A 16,162-nucleotide genomic window follows, 5' to 3' on the forward strand; every position below is an offset into this window, starting at 1 on the left:
ATAGGAGTGGCAATTTTAGAAAAATCTTTTATGAAACGTCGGTAAAAACCGGCATGCCCTAGAAAACTCCTAACTCCTCTAACATTGGTGGGATGTGGAAGTTTAGCAATTACATCTACTTTAGCTCTATCCACTTCAATTCCTTCTTTTGAAATTTTATGTCCAAGAACGATGCCTTCTTTAACCATGAAATGGCATTTCTCCCAATTAAGTACTAGATTTGATTTTTCGCATCTAATTAGCATTCGTTCCAGATTAACTAGACATGATTTAAATGTATCACCGAAGACTGAAAAGTCATCCATGAATACTTCCATGCATTCTTCTATCATGTCGTGAAAAATCGCCATCATACACCTTTGAAAGGTTGCAGGGGCGTTACAAAGTCCAAATGGCATGCGTTTGTAAGCAAAAGTACCATAAGGGCACGTGAATGTTGTTTTCTCTTGATCCTCGGGTGCTATTGGAATTTGAAAATATCCGGAAAATCCATCTAGAAAACAATAGTAACTATTTCCGGCTAATCTTTCCAACATTTGATCTATGAAAGGTAAGGGAAAGTGATCTTTTCTGGTGGCGTCATTTAATTTTCTATAATCAATACATACACGCCATCCTGTTACAGTCCTAGTAGGAATAAGCTCATTTTTCTCATTTGTAATGACAGTCATGCCACCCTTCTTAGGCACGCATTGAACTGGGCTTACCCATGGACTATCAGAGATTGGATAAATTAAACCTGCATCTAGCAGTTTAATAATCTATTTCTTAACTACATCTTGCATATTAGGATTTAGTCTTCGTTGGCGTTGCACATACGTTTTATGACCTTCTTCCATAAGGATTTTATGTGTGCAATACGAAGGACTTATTCCTTTAATATCATGAATCTTCCATGCAATGGCTGGTTTATGAGCTTTCAACACAGAAATGAGTTGTGATTTCTCATTTTCAGTAAGAGAAGACGATATTATTACAGGTAATTCAGATTCACCATGTAAATAAGCGTATTCCAAATGGTTTGGAAGTGGCTTTAACTCTAATTTCGGAGGTTCTTCTATCGATGATTTATATCGATATCTGTCTTCTTCTTTTAGCATTTGAATTTCTTCTGTTGTTGGTTCATATCCATTAGCTATAAGTGTAGCTAACATTTCAGCTTCATCAATTGGTTCATTACCTTCTCCTAAAGAACATTCTCCTGTTCCTTGTAATTCTGGAAATTCTTCTAATAATTCTGCATGTGCATCTATAGTTTGAATATAATAACATGTATCATCTGCAGATTGTGGCTGTTGCATTGCTCTATCAACTGAAAAGGTAACACTCTCATCCTCTATACTTAGGGTCAGTTTCTTACCGAACACGTCTATCATTGCTTTAGCCGTGTTTAAGAATGGTCTTCCTAATATGAGAGGAACTTGAGAATCTTCTTCCATGTCCAAAACAACAAAATCTACTGGAAATACTAAAGTACCAACTTTAACTAGCATGTTCTCCATTATCCCTCTAGGATATTTTATTGATCTATCGGCTAGTTGTATGCTTATTCTGGTTGGTTTTAATTCTCCAAGGTCTAGTTTAGCGTATAGTGAATACGGCATTAGATTTATACTAGCACCTAAGTCTGCTAATGCTTCTATTGAACTAAGACTACCCAGAAAACATGGAATTGTGAAACTTCCTGGATCAGATAATTTTTCTGGTATCTTATTCAACAGCACTGCTGAACAATTAGCATTCATAGTAACAGCCGAGAGTTCTTCCATTTTCTTTCTATTTGAGATTAGATCTTTCAAGAATTTAGCATATCTTGGCATTCCTGAAATCACATCAATGAAAGGAAGATTTACATTTATCTGTTTAAACATATCCAAGAATTTGGATTGCTCGGCTTCAAGTTTTTCTTTCTTCATTTTACTCGGGTAAGGAAGTGGTGGTTGGTATGGTTTAACATAAGGTTTATCCTTAACTGTGTTATCTTCATTATCCTTTTCAACTACCGGTTCTTTTTCCTTATCTTGATCAGGTTGTGGTTCTTGTGGAGTAGGAATAGTTTCATCAGAAGTTACAGGTATTTCAGGTGGTTTAAGTGTTGTACCACTTCTTGTGGTAATAGCTTTAGCTGTTTCATTCCGGGGGTTAGCATTTGTATCGCTTGGTAAACTTCCCGGTTTTCTTTCACCTATTAACCTTGCTAGGTTACTTACTTCTTGTTCCAGATTTTGAATAGAAGCTTGTTGATTTCTAAATGCTTGAGCATTTTGTTCATTGGTTTGTTTCTGAGATGTGAAAAACTGTGTTTGAGTTTCAACTAGCTTCGTCATCATATCTTCTAAATTCGGCTTTTTATCATCGGTTTGTTGTGGTGGTTTGTTTTGAAAATTCGGTCTTTGCTGGTTGTAAGTATTATTGGATACTTGTTGATTGCTAGGACCTTGTTTGTTGTTGTATGGAATATTTCGGTTATAATTCTGGTTTTGATTGTAAATCGGTCTTGGCGGTTGATAATTATTCTGATAATTATTTCCAGGCCTTTGGTTTATGTATGAAATATTCTCTCTTTGTTCCATTGTTAATTCAATACTGAGACAATCTTTTGTCAAATGTGGTCCTCCACACTGCTCACAACTAATTCGTATTGAGTGAATATCTTTAGTCATCTTTTCCATTCGTCTCTCCACAGCATCTATCTTTGCGGAAATGGAATCTAAGTCATGGCTAGAATCGGCTCTAGCTGCTTTAGATGATCTAATGATATCTTTTTCTTGGTGCCACTCATGTGAGTGGGAAGCAGTGTTATCAATAATTTTGTAAGCCTCAGTTTCGGTTTTCATCATAATAGAACCACCAGCTGCTATATCAATGTCTTTTCTTGTAGTGATGTCGCATCCTTGGTAGAATATTTGTACTATTTGACAGGTGTCTAAACCATGTTGCGGACATCCTCTTAATAACTTTCCATATCTTGTCCACGCCTCATATAGAGTTTCATTTGGTTTCTGTGTAAACGTAACAATTTCTGCTTGAAGTCTTACGGCTTTAGATGCAGGAAAGAATTGTTTAAGAAATTTGTCAATTAAAACATCCCATGTATCGATCGCCCCTTCAGGTAACGATTCCAACCAATCTTTGGCTTCTCCCTTTAAAGTCCAGGGAAATAACATGAGATATATCTGTTCATCCTCTACTTCTCGGATTTTAAATAGTGTGCAGATCCTATTAAAGGTACGTAGATGTTCATTTGGATCTTCCTTCGGCGCACCACTAAATTGGCATTGATTAGTCACCATGTGTAGAATTTGTCCTTTGATTTCATAATCTGGCGCATTAATGTCTGGATGAGTAATTGCGTGACCTTGGCCAGTGCGTTTAGCTCTCATTCGGTCTTCCATACTTAAAGGTTCCAGATTCTCCATAATTGAATTTGTTGAATCGGTATCACTAGATGATTCTGATTTAATGGTTCGTTCCTCAACAATCTCTGTTTGAATGATTGGTGGTTCCGGAGGAAAGTTTAGTGGTTCAGGATCTATGAACCGTTCCTGAATATTCTCCGGATTCTCAATTGTGAGGTCGGGTTCAAAAAATGGATTATCGGAAATTTGAACTGAAGTACTTGGTTGACTAGATGACGATTCTAAAGAAAAATCAACGGCGGTTATATTTGCTAAATGTCTTGATCTAGTTACAGGTGGTGAACGTACAAAAGGTGATGAACGTCTTGCTCGGTGCATTCACTGAATATCCTATTAGTTTTTAAAAGGAAAGAAAAATTATAATAAGTTATCCAATCAATAGACTTTTCTGATTTTGCCCACGTTTCGAATAGCCAAAAGATGCAGCAGAGGGGCAGGATTCGTTTGGTCTCAATATAATTGAGGACTGTTTGGCTCCAATAACCCGGTCCACGTACAAATCCAACTATTACTACGAACCAGAAAATTTTGATGTCTATTAATTTAACCACTTAAAATAAATTTTCGTAATTTTAAGAAATTTAGATAAGAAGTAGAAAAAATTCTAAGTCCTAAAAACTAGAATGGCGAGAAATAAGAGAGAAAAAGAGTTCGTCGCAAAAGGTAGAAAAAGAAAAAAAATGGTTGAAAAATAAAAGGTGACGGAAAAATAAAAGAAACTTATAAAAACTTAAAAATACTTGACTAACCTAACCTTATTACTACAACTAACTTAAAATTATAATCGCAAATTGAGATTACTAATTGGAATGATAATTGATACATAGTAAAAGGTCTAAAAATATTAAAGCTTACAAGGAAAAACTAAATCCCAAATGGAAATAACTTAAAAAGAAACTAAAACTTAAAAAGGCGTCGCAAAATTCTAAAGCACCTAAATCTTAGTCTAAAGAAAAAGCACTTAAGGAATTCTACGGCAAAGCCTAAAAATCTAGGAGTAAAAATAACTATAGCAAAAACTAAGTTTAAAATTAAATACGAGCGAAAAATACAAATATTACGCTACAACGATTAAAAAGGTACAAAATATAAAAATATACAAAAAGTTGTAAAAATTACAATTTTTATAAAAATATTATTTTTATATTATTTATTTAATAAAACTATTAATTTTACAAATTAATTAAACTAATTAATACTAAATAAAACAAATTAAATAAAAAGTAAATCTTAAAATAAAACTAATAATAATAATAATAATAATTAGGTTTAAATAATAATAATTAATTAAAACCCGTAATTAATGCTGGTTTAGGGTTTTTTGTCGCCTGTCAGAAAGGCTCCGCGAGTCGCGGCAATTAAAGCATCAAACCCCGCGAGTCGCGGGGTTCCAGAATTCAGCTGACAGGTTTGAAATTTTACGCGTTTTTATATTTTTTTTTTATTTTATTTTCTGTTTTCTGTTTTTTTTTCTATATATAAAAGATATTTAATAAAAGTTATATTTTTATAAATTAAAATAAAGATAAAGAAACTTATAAAACTTAAATATTTAACAAAATCTTAAAAATACTTATATTTTTGTTTTTCTTTTTATATTTTTCGAATATTTAAAACGTATTTTTACAAAACGAATTTTAATAAAAGTAAACAAAAAATCTTTTTTTTTTTTATATATTAGCGTTGCGCTTCCGGCTTTTAAGATATTCCCCGGCAGCGGCGCCAAAAATACTTGATGTTATGCGAGGTGTATATAAAATAGTATTATTTTTAGTGCGAAAATACTATTAAATACGATACAATTTTACACAAGATATTTATTTATTTATAGAATGGATATACTTAAACCTTGCTACAACACTTATAGGTAGTGTACCTAATCGTAAAGTAGTGTAGTTTTTAGTAAGTCCGGTTCGTTCCACAGGGAAATCTTTAAACAAAGCTCAACGCTATATTAGTTTACTTTTATAAAAATACAAATATATATATAAGTAATATTATTATTATAAAAGGGGGGTTTTTACCGTTTAATGACCGGTTTGTCGATTTTAAGACTTTAGTCGCAGTTAAAACCTAATGTAAAATATAAAATAAATACAAGACTTAAATTAAAGCGTAAAGTAAATAACGATAATGAAATTGCGAATAATAAAAGTGCGATAAAATAAACTTGCGATAATTAAAAAGTACGATAATTAAAAGTGCGATTAAATAACAATAAATAATAGTGCGATAATTAGAAGTGCAATTAAATATAAAATAAAGGAAATTAAATATGAAATAAAAGAATTATGCTTATTTAAACTTCCGTAATCATGATGTTTGACGTGTTGATTTTAGTTTTATGCCCATGGGTTAATTGTCCTTTGTCCTGGATTATTTAATATGTCCGTCTGGTTTTTGTCCATAACAGTCCATCAGTCATAAATATAAAGTGCGAGTGTCCTCATCAAATTATTCTTATACCCGAAGTTAAATATTCCAACTAATTGGGGATTCGAATTGTAACAAGGTTTTAATACTTTGTTTAATGAATACACCAGGTTATCGACTGCGTGTAAACCAAGGTTTTACTACTTTGTTAACAATTACACCAATTACCCTTGAATGTAATTTCACCCCTGTTTTAATTATTCTAGTGGCTATTAATCCATTCCCGTGTCCGGTTAAATGAACGATTATTCGTACGTATAAATACCCCGCCCATCGTGTCCGATTGAGTGTATATGGTAATTTATAGGGACGCCCAATTGTAAATCTTTATATTAACATTAACAAACTTTCATTTAGTTAAACAAATATAAAGCCCATTAATAGCCCATAGTCTAATTTCCACAAGTGTCGTTCTTTTGTCCAAACCCCAATTATGGTACAAAGCCCAATTACCCAATTTTAGTAATTAGCCCAACATCATGATTACTTCGTTTTAAATAAGCATAATAATAACTTAGCTATGAGACATTAATATAAAAAGGTTGAACATAACTTACAATGATTAAAAATAGCGTAGCGTTACACGGACAGAATTTCGACTTACACCCTTACAACATTCGCTAACATACCCTTATTATTAGAATTATAATTAAAATTAAAATTAAAATATAAATTATATATATATATTTTTCGTATATATGAGAGAAGAGAGATTATAGATTATGAAAAATGATCAGAATTCGGTTTGCTTTATAGCCAGAGTTGAAATTTGGGGCTCCGCGACTCGCGGCAAAATCCTCTTCAAACTTCGCGAGTCGCGGAGAATGTATTTACAGCTCACACCCTTGGAGTTTCTCTGCCGACGGTTTTATAATATATATATATATAATATATATATAATTAATATAATTAATTATATATTATATTATATTTATATGCATAGTTAACTTGTAATTTTTAGTCCGTTGCGTCAAGCGTTAAGAGTTGACTCTGGTCCCGGTTCCGGATTTTCGAACGTCCTTGCGTACAATTTTATATTTTGTATTTTGCGTTTTGAATCTTGTACTCTTGTAATTTCGAGACGTTTCTTATCAATAATTGGAACCTCTTTGATTGTCTTTTGTACTTTTGAGCTTTTTGGTCGTTTGCGTCTTCAATTCGTCGAATCTGTCTTTTGTCTTCACCTTTTATTATTTAAACGAATATCACTTGTAAATAGAACAATTGCAACTAAAAGCTTGTCTTTCTTGAGGAATAATGCTATGAAATATATGTTCGTTTTTAGCATTATCAAGCATTCCATCGAACCTTAACAATTGGTATCTTGTTTTGCTTAAGTCTTTTAACCTCACGATCCATTATTTCGACGGGTTCTTCGATGAATTGAAGTTTTTCGTTGATTTGGATTTCATCTAACGGAATAGTGAGATCTTCTTTAGCAAAATATTTCTTCAAATTCGAGACGTGGAAAGTGTTATGTACAGCCGCGAGTTGTTGAGGTAACTCAAGTCGGTAAGCTACTGGTCCGACACGATCAATAATCTTGAATGGTCCAATATACCTTGGATTTAATTTCCCTCGTTTACCAAATCGAACAACGCCTTTCCAAGGTGCTACTTTAAGCATGACCATCTCTCCAATTTCAAATTCTATCTCTTTTCTTTTAATGTCAGCGTAGCTCTTTTGTCGACTTTGGGCGGTTTTCAACCGTTGTTGAATTTGGATGATCTTCTCGGTAGTTTCTTGTATAATCTCCGGACCCGTAATTTGTCTATCCCCCACTTCACTCCAACAAATCGGAGACCTGCACTTTCTACCATAAAGTGCTTCAAAGGGCGCCATCTCAATGCTTGAATGGTAGCTGTTGTTGTAGGAAAATTCTGCTAACGGTAGATGTCGATCCCAACTGTTTCCGAAATCAATAACACATGCTCGTAGCATGTCTTCAAGCGTTTGTATCGTCCTTTCGCTCTGCCCATCAGTTTGTGGATGATAGGCAGTACTCATGTCTAGACGAGTTCCTAATGCTTGCTGTAATGTCTGCCAGAATCTTGAAATAAATCTGCCATCCCTATCAGAGATAATAGAGATTGGTATTCCATGTCTGGAGATGACTTCCTTCAAATACAGTCGTGCTAACTTCTCCATCTTGTCATCTTCTCTTATTGGCAGGAAATGTGCTGATTTGGTGAGACGATCAACTATTATCCAAATAGTATCAAAACCACTTGCAGTCCTTGGCAATTTAGTGATGAAATCCATGGTAATGTTTTCCCATTTCCATTCCGGGATTTCGGGTTGTTGAAGTAGACCTGATGGTTTCTGATGCTCAGCTTTGACCTTAGAACACGTCAAACATTCTCCTACGTATTTAGCAACATCGGCTTTCATACCCGGCCACCAAAAATGTTTCTTGAGATCCTTGTACATCTTCCCCGTTCCAGGATGTATTGAGTATCTGGTTTTATGAGCTTCTCTAAGTACCATTTCTCTCATATCTCCAAATTTTGGTACCCAAATCCTTTCAGCCCTATACCGGGTTCCGTCTTCCCGAATATTAAGATGCTTCTCCGATCCTTTGGGTATTTCATCCTTTAAATTTTCCTCTTTTAAAACTCCTTGTTGCGCCTCCTTTATTTGAGTAGTAAGGTTATTATGAATCATTATATTCATAGATTTTACTCGAATGGGTTCTCTGTCCTTCCTGCTCAAGGCATCGGCTACCACATTTGCCTTCCCCGGGTGGTAACGAATCTCAAAGTCGTAATCATTCAATAATTCAATCCACCTACGCTGCCTCATATTCAGTTGTTTCTGATTAAATATGTGTTGAAGACTTTTGTGGTCGATATATATAATACTTTTGACCCCATATAAGTAGTGCCTCCAAGTCTTTAATGCAAAAACAACCGCGCCTAATTCCAAATCATGCGTCGTATAATTTTGTTCGTGAATCTTCAATTGTCTAGACGCATAAGCAATCACCTTCGTTCGTTGCATTAATACACAACCGAGACCTTGCTTTGATGCGTCACAATAAATCACAAAATCATCATTCCCTTCAGGCAATGACAATATAGGTGCCGTAGTTAGCTTTTTCTTCAATAACTGAAACGCTTTCTCTTGTTCATCATTCCATTCAAATTTCTTCCCTTTATGCGTTAATGCAGTCAAGGGTTTTGCTATTCTGGAAAAGTCTTGGATGAGCCTTCTGTAGTAACCAGCTAGTCCTAAAAATTGGCGTATGTGTTTCGGAGTTTTCGGGGTTTCCCACTTTTTAACAGTTTCTATCTTTGCCGGATCCACCTTAATACCTTCTTTGTTCACTATGTGACCGAGGAATTGAACTTCTTCCAACCAAAATGCACACTTTGAAAACTTAGCGTACAATTCTTCCTTCCTCAATACTTCTAACACCATTCTCAAATGTTCACCGTGTTCTTGGTCATTCTTTGAGTAAATAAGTATGTCATCAACGAAAACAATGACAAACTTGTCAAGGTATGGTCCACACACTCGGTTCATAAGGTCCATGAACACAGCTGGTGCATTAGTTAAACCAAACGGCATGACCATAAACTCGTAATGACCGTAACGTATTCTGAAAGCAGTCTTTGGAATATCATCTTCTTTCACCCGCATTTGATGATACCCGGAACGTAAGTCAATCTTTGAATAAACAGACGAGCCTTGTAGTTGATCAAATAAGTCGTCGATTCTCGGTAGTGGGTAGCGGTTCTTGATGGTAAGTTTGTTTAACTCTCGGTAGTCGATACACAACCTGAATGTACCATCTTTCTTCTTGACAAACAAAACAGGAGCTCCCCACGGTGATGTGCTTGGTCGAATGAAACCACGCTCTAAAAGTTCTTGTAATTGGCTTTGCAGTTCTTTCATCTCGCTGGGTGCGAGTCTGTAAGGAGCACGAGCTATTGGTGCAGCTCCTGGTACAAGATCTATTTGAAATTCAACGGATCGATGTGGGTGTAATCCCGGTAATTCTTTCGGAAATACATCGGGAAATTCTTTTGCAATGGGAACATCATTGATGCTCTTTTCTTCAGTTTGTACTTTCTCGACGTGCGCTAGAACAGCATAGCAACCTTTTCTTATTAGTTTTTGTGCCTTCAAATTACTAATAAGATGTAGCTTCGTGTTGCCCTTTTCTCCGTACACCATTAAGGGTTTTCCTTTTTCTCGTATAATGCGAATTGCATTTTTGTAACAAACGATCTCTGCTTTCACTTCTTTCAACCAGTCCATACCGATTATCACATCAAAACTCCCTAACTCTACTGGTATCAAATCAATCTTAAATGTTTCATTAACCAGTTTAATTTCTCGATTCCGACATATATTATCTGCTGAAATTAATTTACCATTTGCTAATTCGAGTAAAAATTTACTATCCAAAGGCGTCAATGGACAACTTAATTTAGCACAAAAATCTCTACTCATATAGCTTCTATCCGCACCCAAATCAAATAAAACGTAAGCAGATTTATTGTCAATAAGAAACGTACCCGTAACAAGCTCCGGGTCTTCCTGTGCCTCTGCCGCATTAATATTGAAAACTCTTCCGCGGCCTTGTCCATTCGTGTTCTCCTGGTTCGGGCAATTTCTAATAATGTGGCCCGGTTTTCCACATTTATAACAAACTACATTGGCATAACTTGCTCCGACACTACTTGCTCCGCCATTACTCATTCCGACACCATTTGTTCCTTTCGTTTTATTAACCCCTGGTCCGTAGACCTCACACTTCGCTGCGCTATGACCATTTCTTTTACACTTGTTGCAAAATTTGGTGCAGAACCCCGAGTGATACTTTTCACACCTTTGGCATAGCTGCTTCTGATTATTGTTGTTGTTGCAGTCATTATTGTTGTTGGGATGATTGTTATAGTTGCTGCTGTTGTTGTTGTTATTGTTGTTGTTGGGCCGTTTGTTGTAGTTGCGATTGATGTTGCGATTGTTGGGATAATTGTTGCAATTATTGTTGTAATTGCTGTTGTTGTTGTATTGGTGATTCTTATCACCGTTTTCCTCCCACTTTCTTTTGACTTGCTTCACATTGGCCTCTTCAGCAGTCTGTTCTTTAATTCTTTCTTCAATCTGGTTCACTAGTTTGTGAGCCATTCTACATGCCTGTTGTATGGAGGCGGGCTCGTGTGAACTTATATCTTCTTGGATTCTTTCCGGTAATCCTTTCACAAACGAGTCGATCTTCTCTTCCTCATCTTCGAATGCTCCCGGACACAATAGGCACAATTCTGTGAATCGTCTTTCGTACGTGGTAATATCAAATCCTTGGGTTCGTAACCCTCTAAGTTCTGTCTTGAGCTTATTGACCTCGGTTCTGGGACGGTACTTCTCGTTCATCAAGTGCTTGAATGCTGACCACGGTAGTGCGTACGCATCGTCTTGTCCCACTTGCTCTAGATAGGTATTCCACCATGTTAACGCAGAACCTGTGAAGGTATGCGTAGCGTACTTCACTTTGTCCTCTTCAGTACACTTACTTATGGCAAACACCGATTCGACCTTCTCGGTCCACCGTTTCAATCCGATCGGTCCTTCGGTTACATCAAATTCCAAAGGCTTGCAGGCAGTGAATTCTTTGTAGGTGCATCCTACACGATTTCCTGTACTGCTAGATCCAAGGTTATTGTTGGTATGTAGCGCAGCCTGTACTGCGGCTATGTTTGAAGCAAGAAAAGTACGGAATTCCTCTTCATTCATATTCACGGTGTGTCGAGTAGTCTGTGCCATTTCCTTCAAAATAGTCAAATGGAACAAGTTAATCATACAGAATATTAAGAGTAGTTAATAGTATTTCGTAGCATAATATGAACTCATTTATAAAAGATTTTTCTTCATATTAGCGTTTTATAAGTTTAAATTCGGGTAGTACCTACCCGTTAAGTTCATACTTAGTAGCTAATATACAATTCAACTACTACAATTCTATATGAAAAACTGATTATAATAATATTTCGCGTTCAAACTTTTACACAATATTTTACAAACCTACAATACCGCTTATTTTACATATAACATGAAATATAGCACACAATAAATTTGATACAAGATGGTTGTGAAGATAATTCTAGCTAGTACACAAGTCGTTCAGCAAAGGCAATAAAGACACGTAATTCATACGTCCAGTAACAAGTCATGCATTCTGGTTTTACTAGGATTACTTCCCATCCTTGGTCTTATGGAACATAACCCTTATGGCCGTTGATAAGACAGCGTGTTGTAACGTCGTCAAAGGGACGAGGGTTACGTAATGTCCAACAGTCCCGTAACAATCTAAAAACCTCATTTCTTACCCCAATTACCGACTCCGTCACTTGTGGGAACGTTTTGTTTAATAGTTGTAGCCCGATGTTCTTGTTCTCACTTTGGTGAGAAGCGAACATTACTAATCCGTAAGCATAACATGCTTCTTTATGTTGCATGTTAGCCGCTTTTTCTAAATCACGAAGTCCAATATTCGGATATATTGAGTCAAAATAATTTCTTAACCCATTGCGTAAAAGAGCATTTGGGTTCCCCGCAATATATGCGTCAAAGTAAACACATCGTAACTTATGGATTTCCCAATGTGATATCCTCCATATTTCAAACGAAAGCCTTTTATAAACCAAGGCATTCTTGGAACGTTCTTCGAATGTCTTACAAACTGATCTCGCCTTAAATAGTTGTGCCGAAGAATTTTGACCGACTCTAGACAAGATTTCATCAATCATGTCTCCGGGTAGGTCTCTTAAAATATTGGGTTGTCTATCCATTTTGTGTTTTTATACTGTAAAATAGACAAGAGTTAGATTCATAAAAAAAATTACTTATTAATACAAGCAATTTTTACATATATCATAAAGCATAAGCACACTATATTACATATATTACACCACACGAATACAACTATCTTATTCCGACTCGCTTGTTTCTTCTTCTTCAGTTTTGGTTCGTTTTGCCAAGTTTCTAGGGATATATGATGTTCCCCTAATACGAGCCGTCGTTTTCCACATTGGTTTAGAAAAACCTGGTGGTTTAGAGGTTCCCGGGTCATTGTTACAACTTAAGGACTTCGGGGGTTGACGATACATATAAAGTTCATCGGGGTTGGAATTAGATTTCTCTATTTTTATGCCCTTTCCCTTATTATTTTCTTTTGCCTTTTTAAATTCAGTTGGAGTAATTTCTATAACATCATCGGAATTCTCGTCGGAATCCGATTCATCGGAGAATTGGTAATCCTCCCAATATTTTGCTTCCTTGGCGGAAACACCATTGACCATAATTAACCTTGGTCGGTTGGTTGAGGATTTTCTTTTACTTAACCGTTTTATTATTTCCCCCACCGGTTCTATTTCTTCATCCGGTTCCGATTCTTCTTCCGGTTCCGATTCTTCTTCCGGTTCCGACTCTTCTTCCGGTTCCTCTTCGGGAACTTGTGAATCAGTCCACGAATCATTCCAATTTACATTTGACTCTTCATTATTATTAGGTGAGTCAATGGGACTTGTTCTAGAGGTAGACATAGATAATCAAATAATGATAATCTAAAATATCCTGTTTACACACGACCATTACATAATGGTTTATAATACAAATATGTTACAACAAAATAAGTTTCTTGAATGCAGTTTTTACACAATATCATACAAGCATGGACTCCAAATCTCGTCCTTATTTAAGTATGCGACAGCGGAAGCTCTTAATTATCACCTGAGAATAAACATGCTTTAAACATCAACAAAAATGTTGGTGAGTTATAGGTTTAACCTATATATATCAAATCGTAACAATAGACCACAAGATTTCATATTTCAATACACATCCCATACATAGAGATAAAAATCATTCATATGGTGAACACCTGGTAACCGACATTAACAAGATGCATATATAAGAATATCCCCATCATTCCGGGACACCCTTCGGATATGATATAAATTTCGAAGCACTAAAGCATCCGGTACTTTGGATGGGGTTTGTTAGGCCCAATAGATCTATCTTTAGGATTCGCATCAATTAGGGTGTATGTTCCCTAATTCTTAGATTACCAGACTTAATAAAAAGGGGCATATTCGATTTTGATAATTCAACCATAGAATGTAGTTTCACGTACTTGTGTCTATTTTGTAAATCATTTATAAAACATGCATGTATTCTCATCCCAAAAATATTAGATTTTAAAAGTGGGACTATAACTCACTTTCACAGATTTTTACTTCGTCGGGAAGTAAGACTTGGCCACTGGTTGATTCACGAACCTATAACAATATATACATATATATCAAAGTATGTTCAAAATATATTTACAACACTTTTAATATATTTTGATGTTTTAAGTTTATTAAGTCAGCTGTCCTCGTTAGTAACCTATAACTAGTTGTCCACAGTTAGATGTACAGAAATAAATCGATAAATATTATCTTGAATCAATCCACGACCCAGTGTATACGTATCTCAGTATTGATCACAACTCAAACTATATATATTTTGAAATCAACCTCAACCCTGTATAGCTAACTCCAACATTCACATATAGAGTGTCTATGGTTGTTCCGAAATATATATAGATGTGTCGACATGATAGGTCGAAACATTGTATACGTGTCTATGGTATCTCAAGATTACATAATATATAATACAAGTTGATTAAGTTATGGTTGGAATAGATTTGTTACCAATTTTCACGTAGCTAAAATGAGAAAAATTATCCAATCTTGTTTTACCCATAACTTCTTCATTTTAAATCCGTTTTGAGTGAATCAAATTGCTATGGTTTCATATTGAACTCTATTTTATGAATCTAAACATAAAAGTATAGGTTTATAGTCGGAAAAATAAGTTACAAGTCGTTTTTGTAAAGGTAGTCATTTCAGTCGAAAGAACGACGTCTAGATGACCATTTTAGAAAACATACTTCCACTTTGAGTTTAACCATAATTTTTGGATATAGTTTCATGTTCATAATAAAAATCATTTTCTCAGAATTACAACTTTTAAATCAAAGTTTATCATAGTTTTTAATTAACTAACCCAAAACAGCCCGCGGTGCTACTACGACGGCGTAAATCCGGTTTTACGGTGTTTTTCGTGTTTCCAGGTTTTAAATCATTAAGTTAGCATATCATATAGATATAGAACATGTGTTTAGTTGATTTTAAAAGTCAAGTTAGAAGGATTAACTTTTGTTTGCGAACAAGTTTAGAATTAACTAAACTATGTTCTAGTGATTACAAGTTTAAACCTTCGAATAAGATAGCTTTATATGTATGAATCGAATGATGTTATGAACATCATTACTACCTTAAGTTCCTTGGATAAACCTACTGGAAAAGTGAAAAATGGATCTAGCTTCAACGGATCCTTGGATGGCTCGAAGTTCTTGAAGCAGAATCATGACACGAAAACAAGTTCAAGTAAGATCATCACTTGAAATAAGATTGTTATAGTTATAGAAATTGAACCAAAGTTTGAATATGATTATTACCTTGTATTAGAATGATAACCTACTGTAAGAAACAAAGATTTCTTGAGGTTGGATTATCACCTTACAAGATTGGAAGTGAGCTAGCAAACTTGAAAGTATTCTTGATTTTATGTAACTAGAACTTGTAGAATATATGAAGAACACTTAGAACTTGAAGATAGAACTTGAGAGAGATCAATTAGATGAAGAAAATTTAAGAATGAAAGTGTTTGTAGGTATTTTTGGTCGTTGGTGTATGGATTAGATATAAAGGATATGTAATTTTGTTTTCATGTAAATAAGTTATGAATGATTACTCATATTTTTGTAATTTTATGAGATATTTCATGCTAGTTGCCAAATGATGGTTCCCACATGTGTTAGGTGACTCACATGGGCTGCTAATAGCTGATCATTGGAGTATATATACCAATAGTACATACATCTAAAAACTGTGTATTGTACGAGTACGAATACGGGTGCATACGAGTAGAATTGTTGATGAAACTGAACGAGGATGTAATTGTAAGCATTTTTGTTAAGTAGAAGTATTTTGATAAGTGTATAAATACATATTAAAACACTACATGTATATACATTTTAACTGAGTCGTTAAGTCATCGTTAGTCGTTACATGTAAGTGTTGTTTTGAAACCTTTAGGTTAACGATCTTGTTAAATGTTGTTAACCCAATATTTATAATATCAAATGAGATTTTAAATTATTATATTATCATGATATTATCATGTATGAATATCTCTTAATATGATATATATACATTAAATATCTTTACAACGATAATCGTTACATATATGTCTCG

Source organism: Rutidosis leptorrhynchoides, chromosome 2 (genome assembly GCF_046630445.1).
Source record: "Rutidosis leptorrhynchoides isolate AG116_Rl617_1_P2 chromosome 2, CSIRO_AGI_Rlap_v1, whole genome shotgun sequence".
Taxonomy (NCBI): Eukaryota; Viridiplantae; Streptophyta; class Magnoliopsida; order Asterales; family Asteraceae; genus Rutidosis; species Rutidosis leptorrhynchoides.